Here is an 11,825-nt window from a genome sequence, read left to right on the forward strand (position 1 = left end):
CCCCCCCACTCCTTCCAACACACAGCCCCTTCATATGTTGATTGTTTGATGCAACGTTTTCGTTTTTTTTATTCCATATTATTTTAAGCTAAAAACACAAAGTGTGCTATAAGGAAAAATATCTGAACAAAAAAAGTTCTATAAAATTATTTTAAATTGAGCGGAACAAAAATAAAACGAAACGCGAGGTTGAAATACAAGAACAGACCCAGCTAATCCATCAACGTCAAACGTCTATATACACATGTCAAATGAGTTTGAATTTTCAACAAAATATCTGACAAACGTGTGTAGCGTCGGTGGTGTAAAGGTTAGCATGGTTGCCTTCCAAGCAGTCGATCCGGGTTCGATTCCCGGCTGACGCATTAATTTTTAAAAGGATATTTTTTTTTTTTAATTTACGGCATTAATTTTAAATATTTGGCAATAACTTAGGAGTCAGGCTTGCTTTTTGGTGTCTAGTTAGCTGATCATATATATCGCGTGTAGAGAGGACAAATGTATGTACATTTTTTTTGTTAAATCGATGTATATTTCTACTTAAACTGTCAATAATACAAGCTGCAAGAACACTCATGTAGATTGTCGTAAAAGTAGAACGCAAACATTTTATGAATGTTTTAAACATAATATTTTGCACTATTTTAATATTGGAATGAGATTTATAAACCCATTTTTCACGAGATGTTTATTTGTACATACTGCATGTGTGCTCTCTACCCTCGATATATTCAGGCAACAACATCTGACTAGCAGTTGCCAGGATAATGGCCAGATTTTCACCAGGATAGTGGCCAGATTTTCGCCATCTCCGACATCAGCGACTAGATACTGGACAAATCACACGGTGTGGGAGGGGGCGGGTAATGGGTTGATTGATGTGTGTTCTTGACCTACTTCCCTAATTAGCCTCTCACATCAAAGTTCAGTCTCTCCCTCTTCCCCACTTCTCTAGTTCATACCCCACTAACTTAAGAATGTGGAAAAGATAATCAGCTGTCACCATTCATTTATTTACAGATCTGGTAGATTATAATCAATTATCTAAGAATAACCATTGAAATTGTTTAGAGGTCAAAGTATAGGTCTAGACATTTGTATTTCTTCTGCTTTAAAAATATTTCTCCTACATATTAGGCCTACTTCGTTGAGAGTAGTATAACTTGGTTTGCGACATAGCTTTTGTAAATAAAGCATCCCCCCACCACAACCCACCCCCCCCCTCCACCCCCCGAAGTACAACTAGCAATCCGTACAAAGTCCGTGTAGCTAAAGTAAAGACCTCAGCTTCAGACGGTGAGTAAAAAAAAAACATGACCCCAGCGACATCGCCTTACAACAGGGAGCTGTAGACTCCAGACTGTTCTACACCAAGCCATGGAATGCCAGACACTCAGGCTAGTTTTCTTTTAAAGTTTGGCTCCCTTCTAGAGTGGAATCTAATTTTTGCATCCCGCTCTCTCCTCAACGGCGTCGGTGGTGTAAAGGTTAGCATGGTTGCCTTCCAAGCAGTCGATCCGGGTTCGATTCCCGGCTGACGCACCTTTTTTTTTTTAAATTTAAAAGAATGTATCCTTAATGTAAGCATTCTTCATTGGACTTTTTTTCTATACATTTTCGTCTTAAATTTACAACCGATATACATGAGATAAACTTTAAACTGAAAATTGTGGATAAATAGCTGTGTTGTGATACCTCTTAACATCATAATCGTCCCATACATGACATCAGCCAAATGTCAACAAATGACATAGATAACCAGACAATGGTGGACTCGACTTGCGCGGGTGTGTGGTGTGTGTGATTTGTGCGGTTGAAGGGGGGGGGGGGCTGGTAGATATAGATTTTAACGTACAACGCGGTTTATAGCCATTTAAATAAAAAGAAGAGCAGTATTTGCATTCCAATTTATTTTAAGATAAAAAAAAACAAAAATAAATGTGCTATGAGGAAAATAATATCTGTAGAAAAATTTATTTTATACATTATTGTAAATTTATAAATAATTGTAAATTGAGCGCAACGAAAATACAACGAAACTCAAGGTTGAAATACAAGAACAAATCCAGCTAATCAATCAACGTCAAATATCTATATACACATGTCAGATGAGTTTCAATTTTCAACAAAATATGTCCTTAACATGTATAGCGTCGGTGGTGTAAAGGTCAGCATGGTTGCCTTCCAAGCAGTCGATCCGGGTTCGATTCCCGGCTGACGCACCTATTATTTTTTAATTTAAAAAATGTTTCTTAATGTAAGAATTCTTTGTTGGGTTTTTTTTCGAGACTTTTTCTCTAATGTTACAACTTATAGACGTGAGATAACGATTTCATAGGTCAAATAGTGACTTGACTTATACCACGTGACTATGCGGATAAAAGCCTGTGTTGTGATACCTCATAACTGCTGACAGTTATATTGATGCATTTTTTAACGAGAGCTTTGTGACCCCCCCCCCCCCACCCACTGGTCTACACTTCCCATCGTCCCACGCATCAGCCAAATTTCAACAAATGACATGATGTCCAGACCCTGATGGACTCGGTATGCGTGGGTGTGTGGTGTGTGTGGTGTGTGTGGTGTGTGTGATGGGTGTGGTGGGTGTGTGGTGGGGAAGGGGTTGGAGTTTGTGCGGTTGGGGGGGGGGAGGCTGGTAGAGATGGATTTTAACAGACAGTGTGGTTTATAGCCATTTAAATACAAAGAAGAGCAGTATTTGCATACAGCGTATGACGCGTTCTCTTCAAATGAAAACATCAAATATCGGTTTAAACTAAAGTCCTACTGCACTAATGCATTAAAATATGCAAACATGCATCCATAGATATGTGTTCTTTATCTTTCTCAAACACACCAACACATGTACACTCATTGTAGTACATACACACACACATACACACCAGCACAAAACAACTTGCTTGCAAACACGTACATGCACGCTTATTGTAACACACACAAACTCACTATGCTAAACACACGTAGACTGCACACACACACATACACACCAGCACAAAACAACGTGCTTGCAAACACATACATGCACGCTTATTGTAACACACACACACACTCAAATCACAACACCGAACACACGCAGACTACCCACATACACACACACATACTCACAACACCGGACACACGCAGACTACCCACATACACACAAAGCCAGTGATTAAACAATATCTGACCTGTGTTCAACAAACTCACGTTACACGTGTGTATTTAACCTGGTCTAAAAATAGAACACTCACAGTGGAAGTTTGAAAATTATCTTTACAGAATGACCTCTCGAAGCTCTATACCTTATCAAGGCTAAATTAATAACAGCACAACTTGAACGTACATTACAAAAACACATCAAGGGCAGGAATTCGATAAGACGAAAATAGAAGCATTAAGCCTTTGATATTGACTGGAGTTCGCCATTGGGAGATGCAAGAAAAAATCTTTAAACTTCGTTACTTTAGATGTTTGAATTTCGTTTTTCTTTTCCAATTACCGAAAGATAAGTCTGGTATAAATATACAAAGGAATGATGCAAGTTGATTGGAATAAAGAATACAATAATTGTTGTCAAAGATGTATTTAAATTGATGAATGATAACATAAAACTGAATGGGATGTGTGATTATCAAAGGGAAACAATCAGTGTAACACTTTAATAGGGCAGCAATCAGTGTGAAAATAGCAACGGCTGGCAAAATGGTCAGATTTGTGTATGGGATTTTGTGAAGTAAAACGACATGACTGAATTGACTGTGTTAGCTCTTTAGCTCTTGATTAAACTCATATTTTTACTCATGGTTAAATAAAATCCAAGATTAGCTGGTGAATGTTCAACTTAACTCATGCTTAGCGCAATCTTTAACTCACATGCCAAGGCATCAGTTTACTCTTCATTTTAAAAAGTAAGTAAAGTTCCCTTTTCAAACCTGACTGACGGTCGATGAAGCAAGTGAACAAGAGTTCACCTGTAGGGCCTATTTGTAACCTACGTAAATAAAGGGATATAACTCATGATTTTACTTGGCTTTTTTAGACAGGTAAAAGAAAGATGTTTCGTATGAGTCATACAATATTAGATATTTGGAATATATCGTATGTTTAGTGGTAAAGTCCTATCTAACTACCTTTCTATACATACCGTCTTGAGTTATGGTTAATCGCACAATAGGTCTATCTCTGTTTTACTTACACCTATTCTCTACAACTTATATATTTACTACCATGTAAATAATTATTGCCTGCTACTCTTATCTCGACTGTTACTTACATAGGTCTACATTGCCTACCATTAGACTATATTTCCTACCATTAGACTACATTGCCTACCATTAGACTACATTGCCTACCATTAGACTACATTGCCTACCATTAGACTAAAATGCCGACCCTCGAACTTCTTAGAACCTAAAATTGTCAAATCAGTCCAACTAGAATGTAACACTACCTATACTGCCATAAGATCAATTCTTTCAAACTGACTGTTAGCCCAATTCGCCTCAACGTAAAGTTGCCTGGAATGTCAAATGGCTAGTCTGTTAAATTTACCTAGATATCAAACTGTGGAATTAGCCTAGAATGTCCAACTCGCTAGTTTGTCGACATAGCCTGGGCTGACACAATGGTCCAGTCTGCCTAGGTGTTGTAGTGGACAGATCCCCCCTAACTTTAACCCACCCCCCCGACTGCCCAGCCACTCCAACTTGATAAAACCCTCCCCTAGGTTATTGGTTCTGACGTCACATGTGGGATGGAATTATCTGACCGCTGGGGCCAGAAAATGTCAGTCAATGAATTGGATCGGATGTAAACAACGATAGACAAGGACATCAGGGGGGGGGGGGGGGCGGGGGGGGGGCGGGGGGGGGGGTCGTGTGGGATGTGGGGCACTTGTTGTATGTGGGGCACTTGTTGTATGTGGGGCACTTGTTGTATGTGGGGCACTTGTTGTACGTGGGGCACTTGTTTTGTATGTGGGGCACTTGTTTGATGTGGGGCACTTGGTGTATGTGGGGCACTTGTTGTATGTGGGGCACTTGTATGTGGGGCACTTGTTTTGTATGTGGGACACTTCTTTTGTATGTGGAGCACTTGTTTTGTTTGTGGGGCACTTGTTTGATGTGGGGCACTGGTTTGATGTGGGGCACTTGTTTGATGTGGGTTACTTCTTGTCTGTGGAGCACTTGTTTTGTATGTGGGGCACTTCTTTTGTATGTGGGGCACTTGTTTGATGAGGGGCACTTGTTTGATGAGGGGACTTTTTTCAATGTGGTACTTGTTGTATATGGGGAGCGTGGTTTATATAGGACACCGTGTATTATATATGGAAAAAAATCAACAAGGGCATTTCACCACAGGCACTATTATTGACATAGAAATGTAGTCTGGTGCATAATTTACAGGGCAGAAGCTATAGATGTGTAGCTGCAGCATACAGCCACACAGGGCCTTCCTAGGTCAAGCCATCAAGTGTTTATGTTGACTGGCATTACAGTAAGCACATTGAGAAACGTTTTCCCCTTCCAACTCCAGATATAACGGGTGATAAATCTGATTAAAATATGAGAGTTCCACATGTTTGCAAGATGTTTACATTTTTTTTAACTCAGCCAGTAACAAGAGGCATACATGTGAATTCAACTTTCCCATGGGAGTTCAACTTTCACATGTGAGTTCAACTTTCCCATGTGAGTTCAACTTTCCCATGGGAGTTCAACTTTCCCATGGGAGTTCAACTTTCCCATGTGTTCAACTTTCCCATGTGAGTTCAACTTTTCCATGTGAGTTCAACTTTCCCATGTGAGTTCAACTTTCCCATGAGTACTCAAAACAGTGTGAACAGATAACAGCATGCTTAACACTCTGCGTGATACCATGGGGCAAACATTTGTGTGTCGACATTGTCAGCTTTAGATTTATCTGTAGGCTAGTTCAAGCACACACACGCACACACGCACACACACACATATATATATATATATATATATATATATATATATATATATATATATATATATATATATATATATATATATATATATAGGTGTGTTAGCTTTACATTTGTGTAGACCAAGTTCACAAAACTCGATATAATTGGCTCAGCTTTACATAACAGCTTTACGTAAGTTGTTTCGCGTGTTGTTCTTTTGAATAAAGTACAATTAGATAAAAACAGTCCCATTATGTTGAGCATTGTAAAAAGAAAAACATTGCTAACATACGACGATGTTAATGGAATTAAGTAACAGCTAATTTCTCCGGTTACCGCCCCTGATGTCCCGTATATCATTAGAGATGTGCGAGTGAGAACGGCGCCTGCACACATACAGGGGGACAACAACAGGGGTAATAACAAACAAGGGCCGCAATCGTGTCCAAGGACCGATAACTCTGGCTATAACGCTGGCTGGGTTAGGACGCGAAATGGACAGGGGAGACGGTGTTAATAGCCCGGGGAGGGTCGTTGGGGATGAACTTTGTGGGATGGGAGTTAGCAGAACGATGGGGAGGGGGGGGGGGATATGGGAGGGGGGTGAGCAGGACGCGCCGAGGGGCACAGGAAGGAAGTGCGATTAGAGATTCATTTCGAACAAGGTTGGAATTTCCATTCATTTTGTTCCTAATTTTAACATGCCGACGTCATCGGTTTATCTTTAGATGATGGAGAAACGAGATTTTACGTTGGGGGATATATTTACCCTTGGTTACATGCACGGACTTGAAGCTACTCGTCTACATAATATTATTCTGTGGAAATAGCCTGTTAGCCCTTATTTTCTATTTGAATCCAACACTAGGATGGGGTGAAAAGGGGGGGGGGAGAATGGCAGTACATGTGCACGAAAAATGAATACGTTTTGTAGACGAATATTATAAACGATATGTATCTTGTTTTATTCATTGCGTTATTGCGCACCTTCTATCTATCTAAAACCGCTGTAATCATATTTTCGTAAAGCAATTTAAAAAAATTAATTAAAGACAATGTTTGATAAAACATTCAGACAATAGCGTGCTCCATTATGAAGCCTCTCCCCTCTCACCGGCCTGGTCTAAATTTAGCTCCGCTACGGCGTAATGCCCGGATGTCACGACAGTGACGTCAGTTGGCCTCCAGCTGTCACATGATACCCGTATACCGTGTCAACAATGTAAACATTAATTTGTAACTTTAGCTTTCAAATATTGCCGTACAGGTAGCTTTAGCCAGTGGATACTCCAGCAAGTGTACGGGGGGGGGGGGGGGGGCGAGGACGATCTTTGTTAGCGAACGTTCGTGTTTAGTCGGCGTTGTTTATTTAGGGCTTGTTTTTGTTTCAGGTTTGTTTTCCTTACTACAAATGTACACTACTGATACAGTTATTACATATGGTGTATTTTCAACTAGATCTAATGTATGTTACCTTATGTGTATCAATATATTTACAACATTTTAACAATATAATAAAGTGTGATACATTTGACTATGCGGGGAGAGAGATATATTAATTAACATATCAAACGTGTTAATTAATAAATGTGTTATCTATTAAAGACATATGCCATTAGAAAAAAAATGTATTTAAAATAAAACAAAAAAAAGTGCGTCAGCCGGGAATCGAACCCGGATCGACTGCTTGGAAGGCAACCATGCTAACCTTTACACCACCGACGCTGCGAACTTAGCAAAGATAAAAAGTACATTTGATTACACTGACATAATGTAAACTATGGTCATAGCTCATAGATAAGCTGGTTTGTGAAGAACACGAGGTCGACTCGGTACAGATGTACGTTGATAGGACGTGATTGAGGGGAGGGGGGGGAGGGGGTTCAGAGGATCAATCAGTAGCGTAGCAAAGGGGGGGGGGGGGTTCAGAGGATCAACCAAGTGTACAGGTAAGGCAGGTCGAACACATACTTAGCCGTGTTTAGGGTTTCTGTGACTAATGACACTGGTTGATTAATTAGTGGTGGCTAATGACTGGGGATATGTGCTTGTCGCGTGACTGAGAAATCGTGACACAGGCAACGTGACACAGGCAACGTGACTTCACGTGATCAGACTTAACACCGTGTCCATAGATACAAAGTGTATGCTTAGAGCGCAGATAAGTTCACACCGTGACCATAGACACGCATTTTGTACCCACGAAAAAAAAAAATAGGTCGAAGGTTATAGGCTACAGAGTTTATAGTCCTTGTAGAATATCTAAGGTCATATAGTGCATAGACTTCAATCAGGGTCAAAGGTCAAACAGTACAGCCAATCAAATTGTCTTTGGTATAACCACATGAAAATCTGAACAAGATGTACTATAGTGCATAGATCGTAAATATCATAATCAGACTTTTACCGGACCTTTAAGACCGGACTCTACTACCGGATATCTAAAATATTGAACTAGCCAGGTCCAAAGACCGGACTGTACTACCGGATATCTAACAGATTGAACTAGCCAGGTCCCAAACACCGGATCCTTTAATACAGGACTTCTGCATGATTTAAAAAAAAACGGACTTTTACTACCGGCACTCTACTGATATCTTACCGGAACTTAACGATGGAACTTTTAGCCCCGAACCACTTAACCACACCCCCACCCCCACCCCCCAACCCCCACCACGTAACACTCAAACACCCGGCTGTTGTTGTATCTACCAGCGACTGATGCTGTTGTATCTACCAGCGACTGATGCTGCTGTTGTATCTACCAGCGACTGATGCTGTTGTTGTATCTACCAGCGACTGATGCTGTTGTTGTATCTACCAGCGACTGATGCTGTTGTTGTATCTACCAGCGACTGATGCTGTTGTATCTACCAGCGACTGATGCTGTTGTTGTATCTACCAGCGACTGATGCTGTGGAAGCCAGAACTACGATGCAAAGTCTGGTGCTGATTAAAGAGAAGCTCACGCGGGGTGGGGAGGGCAGTCCACCGACCCCTTGAAAGGGGCCGTAATCCCAGGGATCAGCCGCCATTGTCATCGTTTGGTGGGGCGATGCGGCCCGCTAGGTGGCCAATCGAATGGCCTGGGCCACAAGGGCCACACTGGGCTAATCAATGTCTTACGGGTGAATGGTTAATGAATGGTTAATGAATGGTTAATGAATGGCGATACTAGCTCGCTGGTGTAGAGAGTACAAGTCTACGGTCAACAAAATGTTTGGAACAAAAACTATCAGTTTTGAAGTAAATACCATTTAGAATCGACGAGGTAATAAACACAGTAAATAAAAACTGCAAGGCTAAATATATAACCACGAGGTTAAATAGGTAACCACTTGGCTAAATATATAGCTAGTGGTTATTAACCACCAAATCAAAACAAGTAACTCTAAGCTAAACATTAGAAGGAACACCTTAAATATGATTAAAAATTCTGTTTACATCAACTTTACAGTCTTTAAAAAAACTAGTGTGTAGGCAACCTGCGGCTCGCGAGCCGCATGCGGCTCCTTTGATGTCAAGATGATACTCTCCCGCTCCTTGCACAAATACTAATAATCTTAATCAAAAAATAAAATACTTGAAATTTAAAAAAATGTTAGTGGCTCTTTAAAACCAGGGAAATTTTGAAAATTGTAACTTTTGGCTCTTCCGCCTCAAAAGGTTGCCGACCCCAGGTGTAGGCCATTACACGTAACCAACTTACTCAATTTAGTTAATAAAATATTGTTTGTATAAAAGTATATATTTATTTTGTCGTTTTTTTTTTTCAGATACAATGAGGAGGGGGTGTGGTTATTTTGTGAATCTGCATTTTCAGGTCAATTTTTAGTTGAAAGTGATACCACAGAACCGTGTACACGATTACACATGCAATACTATAGGAATCGCTGACACGATTACACATGCAATACTATAAGAATCGCTGACACAATGAATCATGTACTAACGGTACTAGAGAAACACTCAACGATTATTCACTTAGGAACGGTTTACACGATTACACACGCGAGGATAGCCCGGAGGGACATAATTAATCTTCCAATTAAAATAATCTGAATCTCCAATCGTTCTTCTAAACACAGAAGCGTCGGTGGTGTAAAGGTTAGCATGGTTGCCTTCCAAGCAGTCGATCCGGGTTCGATTCCCGGCTGATACATATATTTTTTTCAGATAGCATTAAAAAAAAGTTTTTTTTAATTTTGTGCTTAGTAATTAAAGAATAATTTTGTTTTTTTTTCGAAATTACTTTAACAAACTACACATATCAATAGTTTCATATATAAGACATGCTGTTATTTGTTGGTAGGACGTTATTTTCACCTAAACAAGGGAACTATGATCAAGTAATGGCCGCAAGTCCATGCAACGCGTCCTTTACTAGGGCAAATCTCGTTAGCAATGCCTTTTTCTTCACTTTACACTAGCAAGACAGGTAGGCTATACTATTATTAGCTGAGTAATTAGGTTAATCCGTAACTTGGAGTGAACAAAGTAAATCTTTTTATTTAAAATCTAACAAAATATTCTATAGTAGAAAATGTAAATAAAGTTCATAGATAAACTCCTCCTTATATAGCGTCGGTGGTGTAAAGGTTAGCATGGTTGCCTTCCAAGCAGTCGATCCGGGTTCGATTCCCGGCTGACGCAGATTTTTTTAGACATCATTTTGAAAAAAAAAAATTAACTTTGAGTTTAATAAGTAAACAACACAACTGATTGTTATAACTACACATTTTGTTACGACCATAAGTAAGTAATTCAGTTATTGTTTGTTCCACATGAACAACTGAACTATCATAGGGCAGGGCCTAATGGCCGTAACTAAGTTCATGCAACTAGCCTATTAATACGGCACATCACGCAAGCTCTGACCTGTTTTTTACAATCTACATACAAAATACTTTCACATGCCAATCATGTTTAACTATCTATGTCCGAGTAATTAGGTTAATCCGTAGATTAACGTGGGTTTAACCTGATTTAACCACCGTAGACTAATCAGGGGTATCTAATTAAAACACACAAATAAATTCTATACCACGAAATTAAAAAAAAAATAATGTCTAAACCTGCGTAGCGTCGGTGGTGTAAAGGTTAGCATGGTTGCCTTCCAAGCAGTCGATCCGGGTTCGATTCCCGGCTGACGCAATTTTTTTTAGTCGACAAAAACATATAAAAGGTTGAATTGTATATGATTTAAAAATAATTTCAACTTTATTACGATTGCGGTGCGATGCGTCCTATACATAAAATGATGTTGTCAATACTCATCTCTTGTTGTTTATTTTAAATGAAATGTGATTTATAAATGAATAATTAGTTTTCGTGCAATGATTACAATTTTAGTAAATACAGCGCTAAAATAATATAATCATAACTCGATACCATGGAATTAAAAAGCATTTTTTGTGTGCAAGATTTAGAAAAGCTTCAAAGATAAGCAGAATTTTAGAAAATTAGTAAGAAAAACAATTCAAGGGAAACAACCAGAAATATATAACACCAGACAACTACTCTTTGATTGTTTCCCTTTAATTAAATGGGTTCTTCTATCAAATACAAATAACATAGTTAAATCAGCTGGCGATAAAATAAACATTTTCAATCATCAATAACGCTTATTTTAATTACATAAAGACGAAAGGCAAGCACAATTAATATATAATTAAATTTAAATATTTTTTGTAAAAAAAAAACAAAGTAAAAAATGTATAAAAGACAGCATGCAGTTACAAGATGTGTTGTATGTAACTCACGTTTGACGTCATCACGTCCAGATCGCGTGCTGCCGTTAAGTTGAGTACACGGCTCCACCTGCACGCTGTTCGCCTTCTGACACAGAACAGCCGCCCCCATCCTCAACAGCCCTGTTCTCCCTCGATCTCTG

At 39.3% G+C, this 11,825-nt stretch overlaps 6 non-coding genes across 6 annotated transcripts; 5 read left to right on the forward strand and 1 right to left on the reverse strand.

The window, feature by feature from the left end:
• Window positions 1-293: 293 nt before the first annotated feature.
• On the forward strand, window positions 294-365 carry Trnag-ucc (transfer RNA glycine (anticodon UCC)). The gene has a single exon. It is a non-coding gene; the product is annotated as a tRNA-Gly (tRNA).
• Window positions 366-1,470: 1,105 nt separating this feature from the next.
• On the forward strand, window positions 1,471-1,542 carry Trnag-ucc (transfer RNA glycine (anticodon UCC)). The gene has a single exon. It is a non-coding gene; the product is annotated as a tRNA-Gly (tRNA).
• A 608-nt stretch (window positions 1,543-2,150) lies between these two features.
• Window positions 2,151-2,222, forward strand: Trnag-ucc (transfer RNA glycine (anticodon UCC)). Its single transcript has one exon. It is a non-coding gene; the product is annotated as a tRNA-Gly (tRNA).
• A 5,363-nt stretch (window positions 2,223-7,585) lies between these two features.
• Trnag-ucc (transfer RNA glycine (anticodon UCC)) lies at window positions 7,586-7,657 on the reverse strand. The gene has a single exon. It is a non-coding gene; the product is annotated as a tRNA-Gly (tRNA).
• A 2,856-nt stretch (window positions 7,658-10,513) lies between these two features.
• Trnag-ucc (transfer RNA glycine (anticodon UCC)) lies at window positions 10,514-10,585 on the forward strand. The gene has a single exon. It is a non-coding gene; the product is annotated as a tRNA-Gly (tRNA).
• A 429-nt stretch (window positions 10,586-11,014) lies between these two features.
• Window positions 11,015-11,086, forward strand: Trnag-ucc (transfer RNA glycine (anticodon UCC)). Its single transcript has one exon. It is a non-coding gene; the product is annotated as a tRNA-Gly (tRNA).
• The last annotated feature ends 739 nt before the right edge of the window (window positions 11,087-11,825 follow it).

Source organism: Physella acuta, unplaced genomic scaffold, assembly GCF_028476545.2.
Source record: "Physella acuta isolate Inbredline_101_S28 unplaced genomic scaffold, ASM2847654v3 ptg001654l, whole genome shotgun sequence".
Classification (NCBI taxonomy): Eukaryota; Metazoa; Mollusca; class Gastropoda; family Physidae; genus Physella; species Physella acuta.